The 7,791-nt window shown below is 38.6% G+C and overlaps 1 long non-coding RNA gene across 1 annotated transcript; it reads right to left on the bottom strand.

Moving 5' to 3' along the window:
- Positions 1 to 1,873: 1,873 nt before the first annotated feature.
- On the bottom strand, positions 1,874 to 7,079 carry LOC138852514 (uncharacterized). The gene is made up of 2 exons (XR_011391840.1): positions 5,290 to 7,079; positions 1,874 to 3,256 (listed from the first exon to the last, which is right to left on the bottom strand). It is a non-coding gene; the product is annotated as an uncharacterized lncRNA (long non-coding RNA).
- Positions 7,080 to 7,791: the final 712 nt, after the last annotated feature.

The raw sequence follows: 7,791 nt of genomic DNA, 5'->3' as shown, positions 1-7,791 counted from the left end.
GGGAAGTGGGAGGTGAGCAGAGAGTAGATAAAGAGAGTAGGTAAAGAGAGAAGGTAAAGAGAGTAGGTAAAGAGAGAAGGTAAAGAGAGTAGGTAAAGAGAGTAGGTAAAGAGAGAAGTGAAAGGAAATTGGCAATGTAGAGAGTTATAATGTGAGTGGTGAGTATTTGGAGCCAAGGAAGCAGCCAGGCTGTGTGAGTGTGCAAAGTATAGTAAGAGTGTGTGTGTGAGTGGGTCAGGAATAGTAAGAGTGTAATCACCTATTTGTGGTTACAGGGGTTGAGTCACAGCTCCTGGTGTGTGTGTGGGAGAGTGAGGTATAATAAGAGTGTGTGTGGGAGTGTCAGCTATAATATAAGAATAACTGCTTTACATAATAACAAACATCGGAGCAACACTACACCAAATGCAAATATGAAATAAATGTAAAAAAAAATGCATTCTTATGACATCACCCTGAAATGAATCAGTGAAAAATAATGAGTGAATCATAAGTTATTCCCACTAGAGGTACAAGCCAGTGCACTGGTGATGCAGTACAAGCCAGTGCACTGGTGATGCAGTACAAGCCAGTGCACTGGTGATGCAGTACAAGCCAGTGCACTGGTGATGCAGTACAAGCCAGTGCACTGGTGATGCAGTACAAGCCAGTGCACTGGTGATGCAGTACAAGCCAGTGCACTGGTGATGCAGTACAAGTCAGTGCACTGGTGATGCAGCACAAGCCAATGCACTGGTGATGCAGTACAAGCCAGTGCACTGGTGATGCAGTACAAGCCAGTGCACTGGTGATGCAGTACAAGCCAATGCACTGGTGATGCAGTACAAGCCAATGCACTGGTGATGCAGTACAAGCCAGTGCACTGGTGATGCAGTACAAGTCAGTGCACTGGTGATGCAGTACAAGCCAATGCACTGGTGATGCAGTACAAGCCAGTGCACTGGTGATGCAGTACAAGCCAGTGCACTGGTGATGCAGTACAAGCCAGTGCACTGGTGATGCAGTACAAGCCAGTGCACTGGTGATGCAGTACAAGCCAGTGCACTGGTGATGCAGTATAAGCCAGTGCACTAGTGATGCAGTACAAGCCAATGCAGTGGTGATACAGTACAAGCCAGTGCACTGGTGATGCAGTAGAAGCCAGTGCACTGGTGATGCAGTAGAAGCCAGTGCACTGGTGATGCAGTACAAGGTGATAGTGATGCAGTACAAGCCAGTGCACTAGTGATGCAGTACAAGCCAGTGCACTGGTGATGCAGTAGAAGCCAGTGCACTGGTGATGCAGTAGAAGCCAGTGCACTGGTGATGCAGTAGAAGCCAGTGCACTGGTGATGCAGTACAAGCCAGTGCACTAGTGATGCAGTACAAGCCAGTGCACTAGTGATGCAGTACAAGCCAGTGCACTGGTGATGCAGTACAAGCCAGTGCTCTGGTGATGCAGTACAAGCCAGTGCAGTGGTGATGCAGTACAAGCCAGTGCTCTGGTGATGCAGTACAAGCCAGTGCTCTGGTGATGCAGTACAAGCCAGTGCAGTGGTGATGCAGTACAAGCCAGTGCAGTGGTGATGCAGTACAAGCCAGTGCACTGGTGACACAATACTGCGTGATCATAAATCACCAAAATCGTTCAAATGACTTCAGTGTTCACCAGTATCTTACAGCTTAGTATTAATGCTGATGCCACATTCCCTCAGGGAAGTCCCGTTCCTGGTTTATCTTTCCTTCAACCTACCAAAATATTTGAAATTCTACTGCATATACTGTACATTCTCCTAGTTATTACTACATTATATATATATTTTATCCTATGTAATGTATTAACAACCATTATACAGTATTATTTGATGCTGACACATAGGATAAATAATAAAAATTTTGGAATTGACAAATTTATATTAATATTCACACACACAAAAAAACCCACTAAACTCATGTGGACCTTTCACTCAAAATATCAACAAAAAATACTAATAATATACAGTAGTCCCCCAGTATCCACGGGTGTTATGTTCCAAGACCTACCGTGAATGCCTGAAATCACAGACAGCAGCAAACCCTACACTTAAGCCATTTTTCGTTTACATACATACCTATGATAGAGTTTAATTGATAAATTACTCACAGTAAGTTGAGAATTAGTAATTTTTCACTGATGGGAAGCACTTTATGGCTTTTCTTAGGCTTTCAAGAACTGCCAGCATCACTACTTTTGTGCTTTGAGTCCAATATTAAGCAAAATAAAGGGTTATATTTGAGTCACTGTAAACCGTGGGTAGCTGGAGCCATGGAAACTGAATCTGGATACGGGGGTTCTACTGTATACTATATAAGAAATGTTAAAATACTGCGTTCTTTCGAGATATTCATAATTTTATCCACAAAAATAAAGCTGTACTTTCACTTTAAGGTATGGTATAGTGCCTGATAAATGCAAGACTATTTTCTGTGCTTACAATTTTGGTTACAATAGCAAGTTACGAATTTTGAACTTATTCCAGTAAGTGGCAACTATGACAAATTTCTCCAGTTTTGAAAACAATTACTTACAAATTTATATCAATAAGGCCTAGAAAATTTTAAGCTAAAATTTTAAATTTGTTAATTAGTAATTGACAAATCTCAATTATTACGACCTGAAAAGGTTCAAAATGTGAGATAGTTGGAAATGATTTAGTAATTATGATAACAATTTCAAGTTGAAATAGTGAGGATAAAATACTAAGAAGAAAAGTACTGCGATGTACTTAGTAAAAGAACCAGACTAAGCTTTGATGCTGAGGTAAGAGAGGAAAGACTCATTACAGGTAAGCTAAAACTTTTAGGGAGTTTGTCTTGATGCTTGTGATACACCGCTGTGTGGAGCAAGTGTATGGGGAGGGGAGAAAATAAAGTGGTAAAGTTTAAATAATTTGGAAGAATAATTCATTGAATAACAAAAACTCTGAAAGTTGGCTAACTGTTGATAGTGTTTACAATAGAAATGCTGACAGTACATTACTACAAATTTAGGATAGAAACACTCTTAAGTATTGGTGGAGGCTGGGTCAAGGTGAAGGCGGCGGATATGAAGCTTCAGATTATCGACACGGTTGGATCCGTGTGGACAGTATGGACAACGGAAAGGGCGCTCATCAGAGTGGGTCAGCATGTGGCGCTCCAAATTCTGCTTGCGATTCACACCCAAGATGAACCGGCCGCACACGGGGCATTGCACACCAACACCTTCATCGACCCGTAGCAAGGACCCACTCCGCCTCTGCAAGGAGGAAACCCATCTTAAGAGACCAAGAATGGAAGGAGGGCCTGTACTACACTCCAGTACTAATGTGTTGAGAGGCAGAGATCAGCACTCTTAAGGATGTGCTTTCTTTTAACATTTCTGAGCAATTTGTATTGTGCTGACATTAAAGACAACCAAATGGTCTAATGTCTATATGTGTGATGGCATGAAAGCTTTCTCTTGCAGAGGCTGCTGAATGACAACTGCAAACTGTCTTTAGGTGTGATGGGTAGCAGTTTAGGGCATGGTGGAGAGGGCATAATAATATATAAGCAGTGCCACCTTCTCCAACATAACCATCTGCACCATGTAAATAACACGTTACAATAGCCGTGGCATATCCAAATTTAATCCCAGTTTTTTAAAGCTACTGAAAACGAGCAAAGCACATGTGCTACATCACTGATGCCCATTTTTTAAATTCATTCACACTCAGAATTAATATTTACTTCTATTATTATCATTATTATACTCAAGAACCATTCAACCCATAGATGTCATACAGCACCTAGATGATGTGAGGTAATCAGGTCTGAGCCAAGAAAGGAGAGGGGACTCTCCAGTTCTTTGGATCAAGAGTCCTTCACTTGCATCAAGAGAACCCTTCCTCCTTGAATGCATTTTTAGTTCCTAGCTAAGTGGCTGCAGATTTACAGATAAACAGACTAAGTGGCTGCTTGGACCCTCGACTACTGAGGACCCCAAATTTCTAACTATTTGTTTCTTAAACCTTCATGAATTGTGCCCCCTCACTGCACATTATACAAACAATTTCAGTTCTAAAACCACAAAAAAATTAAAGTTTTTCTCATATTTTGTTCATAATTTAATTTTGAAAAAACAGTTTATGCAACATAGTGGCAGTGAGCCAGAGGCTGTCATACAATCATATGTCTGCTTTAATGTTCAAATTTAATTTCCACTATTGCAACAGCTGACAGCTACTGCACTAGTGTTCCACTTAAGGCCCCTGGATCTCTAAATCCACTACTGTGGCTAAGGACTAATTAATATTAATTGCTTTGATTGAACAAGTAAAGCAATCCCAATATTATCATAAGAGACCAGTTCATTTTTGTATTTGTTTCAGGACTTATCTAGAATTTTTAATTTTCAGCCATATCTTTTACCTAATTGAATTCAAACTCTTCTACACTAGCTATTATTTAGCAAAGTTTTTAGATCAACTTAGAGGCAAAACTGGCATATAGCACCAGAAAGTATATCACGACTAAATTTTTTCAACTGGGACAATGTGTGCATTTCCCATCACTGTAAAAGATGTAACGACCAGTACAGTGTTACTTTTTACACATACAGTCAAACCCAGAATTTATGTGCTTTACCATTTGAATGGTTCGGTTATAAAACAGTTTTACTGAAGGAGATTTAATGGACAGTTTTGATTATTCGTGCTCTTTCTTTGTGCCCATTGTCTTTTTCTTGATGTATGACCCTAAACTGAAAAATAATCATAATGTTTCATTCAAAATATGCTCATTGTTTTTAATGAATATTGATATTAAGCAGATCAGAGAAATAGTTATGTAGTCCTCAATAAAGCTTGATTCAGAAATGTGCAATCCATTACACACAGTTTTAAGACCCATATCATCCTTGAGAACCTAACCCAACACTAATTATAGGCTCCCACTGTATTCTGTATTGTAAATAATATTTGTAGTCCATTACATTTATTTAATTTCAATTGTTGTCATACTGTGTACATGTAATGCAATAAATGTAATAATTCTGATAAGTTATGAAGGAAGTGTCAAGTAAGCAGAATCATCTTTCCCATACTTTACAGATACAGTGTAGGGGTGTTTACTGCAATTTATAAGGCAGACTTTAAAAAACAAAAACATTTTTAACACTAGCCACACATTTTATTAAGGAATAAAGTACTGTATTTCATTCTGTTATTAAACAAATCATTCGATTAAAAATATAAAACTAGCAAAAAACCCATTTATTCCATTTCACATAGTGTTAGAATTAAGAATTACCTTCTTTTATTAGTTTGCAAGATGTGACTGGTTTTACTCTTAATAGATTAGTCATCATCACGAAGACTTTTTTGCTGAATTGTCGCCATCAACATCAAAGGGTGAGGATTGATGAGAAGTAAGGATATTGCTCCCTAGGTGTAGAGGACGTGAGCTCTTCAGACTATAAACAGGACGAGCAAGGTTGGGGACCAGATCACGGTGAATAGTAAATATGTGGGTTTTCAAGTTTCCAATCCTGTTGGTGCGATGTGGGCAGTGTGGGCATTGGTAAGGCTTTTCTCCAGTATGGGTGAGCACGTGACGTTCTAGATCCTGGCGTCGATTACGTCCATGGAATCCTCGGCCACAAACACTGCATGCTAGTTGGTCCCCAGGGACACCCTGTGCCATAGATGAAAGGGTGTGGGCTGCAGATCCTGCTGAAACAGTCAACAATGCCGTCGCCAGTCCCACCTCAAACCTGCGCCCCTGCAACACGAAACATCCTTCCTCAGTTGCCGCTTCTTCAATTATTAGACATGTACTAATAATGCTAGATTAAACACTATGATACTGTCTTATTTCACAGACACTGTAACACAAATTAAAACTGTAAATACTGCACATTTTATTTTACTTAAATCGTATGTATTAGTTTTATTTTGCCTCTCACTTACAATAAACACAGACACACATTACTCATCCATACAGCACACAGTGTGCAAGCTTTTAATTGTGAGGTCATAATAAAATAAAAAATATAGAATTTCATATTATTACTCATAAATTTTTGAATGTTGTGAATGAATTCTTGTTAAATATTGTTTTCTTGAGTGGCTGATACTGTGCTTACAAACACAGTGCCAAATATAGCTGGAGCTGCTAGCAACTCTTGCCAGCTTAATTTAAATAATAGCCAAACTTTCCAGCTTGCAAGATGAGTTTTCTTTATATATTTTTTCATCAGTCTAACATAAAATAAAACTGATTCATCAACATTAGCATTTTGTGAGCAGCCTTCTCCTTTAAAATGACTTCAGTATTTTAAACCTCTTTGTTACCATATTGCATTATACAGTAAATGCATCTTCTAAATCAGGGTTGTCCATCTGGCCATTGAAGGCTACATGGAGCATCAAGGTAATTTATTTATGGTCTGAGGTACAAGCAGGCCCCACTTTACAGTGCTTTGCTTTACAGCATTTCACTAATGCAGCAGTTTTCAATTATACCCATTCTTGATTTATTCAGACTTCCTACAATAAATATATTCACCACTCACTATAAGCTAAGGACAAAAATATTTTAAGGTAAGTACTGTGTGTACTGTATACGCACTTTTTAGGCGTAGCTCTGTTGCCCACTTAATATATGATAGTTTAAACATGTTATCAGGCTTTTATATGAATTTGAAAGCGAAAAAGGCTATGTTTCACTTTGCAGCGATTTTTGCTTTACAGTGGTAGACTGGTTCTAACCTGCTGTATAAGTGGGGCCTGCTGGTAACAGCTCATGTTACATGTTCAGTTATGTCACCTGAGTGTCCCATGTGACCACATTCTCAAGAATCTTGGACAAAAAACACAGAGACATCAGCAAGACAACTCTCCTGTATTTTGTATGAAATTTTTGCCAAAAGGACAATGCTCTGCCCTTTTCAGCCGTCCATATGACATATTTCACCTCCAGTAGTTGCAGGAAAATTTCCCATAAGGATACAGCTTACTGAAAGGATATTCACAAAGCAATTGCAAGAATGCAACTATGTATATTATTTCTTTTGCAGTGCTGGAAACCCAGATTTTTAGAATTTTCCAAAAGGCAAGACAGTAAAAAAAAAAAATTACCAACAGTATTAAGACAAACCTAAACTGGAAGACTACAACAGAACCTACAAAAAAGTGAGAATTAATATATTACCAACAAAACTAGATATTTAGAGAGGATTGAACACAATAGCTTAACTATAATGGTATATAAATCTGAGATGGAAGGAGGGATAGAGGTCATTCCAGGAAGGGTTGGAGGGAGGAGGTAAAGGTAGTTTGGAGTTCTATGGGCTTAAGCATCCAGCAGGCCTGTGTGAGTGTATTAGTTTGGAGTAAATGGAGGTGAATGGTTTCTATGGCATCACAGGTTGTTGGAGTGTGAGTGGGTAACATTTATGAAGGAATTTAGAGAAACTGGAGGAGTGAAGAATAGTACCTTCACTCTGAAGGAGGAATGGGGATGTTGCAGTTTGAAGGAGCATTTAACACACTTCAGCAAGACAAATATTAAATGAATGATGGTGAATGTGTTTCATCTTTTGGGTCACCCTACCTTGGTGGAAGAAGGCCAGTGTTAAAAAATGTAAAATCCACTTCTTTTAATGTAAGCAGATCCTGGCTGTTCCAAAATTAATACAATTTGTGATATTATTATAAATTTAATAAATATTAAAGAAATTTAAGAAAAGATGTTGTTCAGCAGTACAAAACAAAACTTTAGCAGCAGACAGAATGTTTATAAAAGTGGCAT

This window comes from Cherax quadricarinatus, chromosome 10 (assembly GCF_038502225.1).
Source record: "Cherax quadricarinatus isolate ZL_2023a chromosome 10, ASM3850222v1, whole genome shotgun sequence".
Lineage (NCBI taxonomy): Eukaryota > Metazoa > Arthropoda > Malacostraca > Decapoda > Parastacidae > Cherax > Cherax quadricarinatus.
Note: the sequence above shows the minus strand (reverse complement) of the source record. Positions and strands in the feature narration are given on the sequence as shown.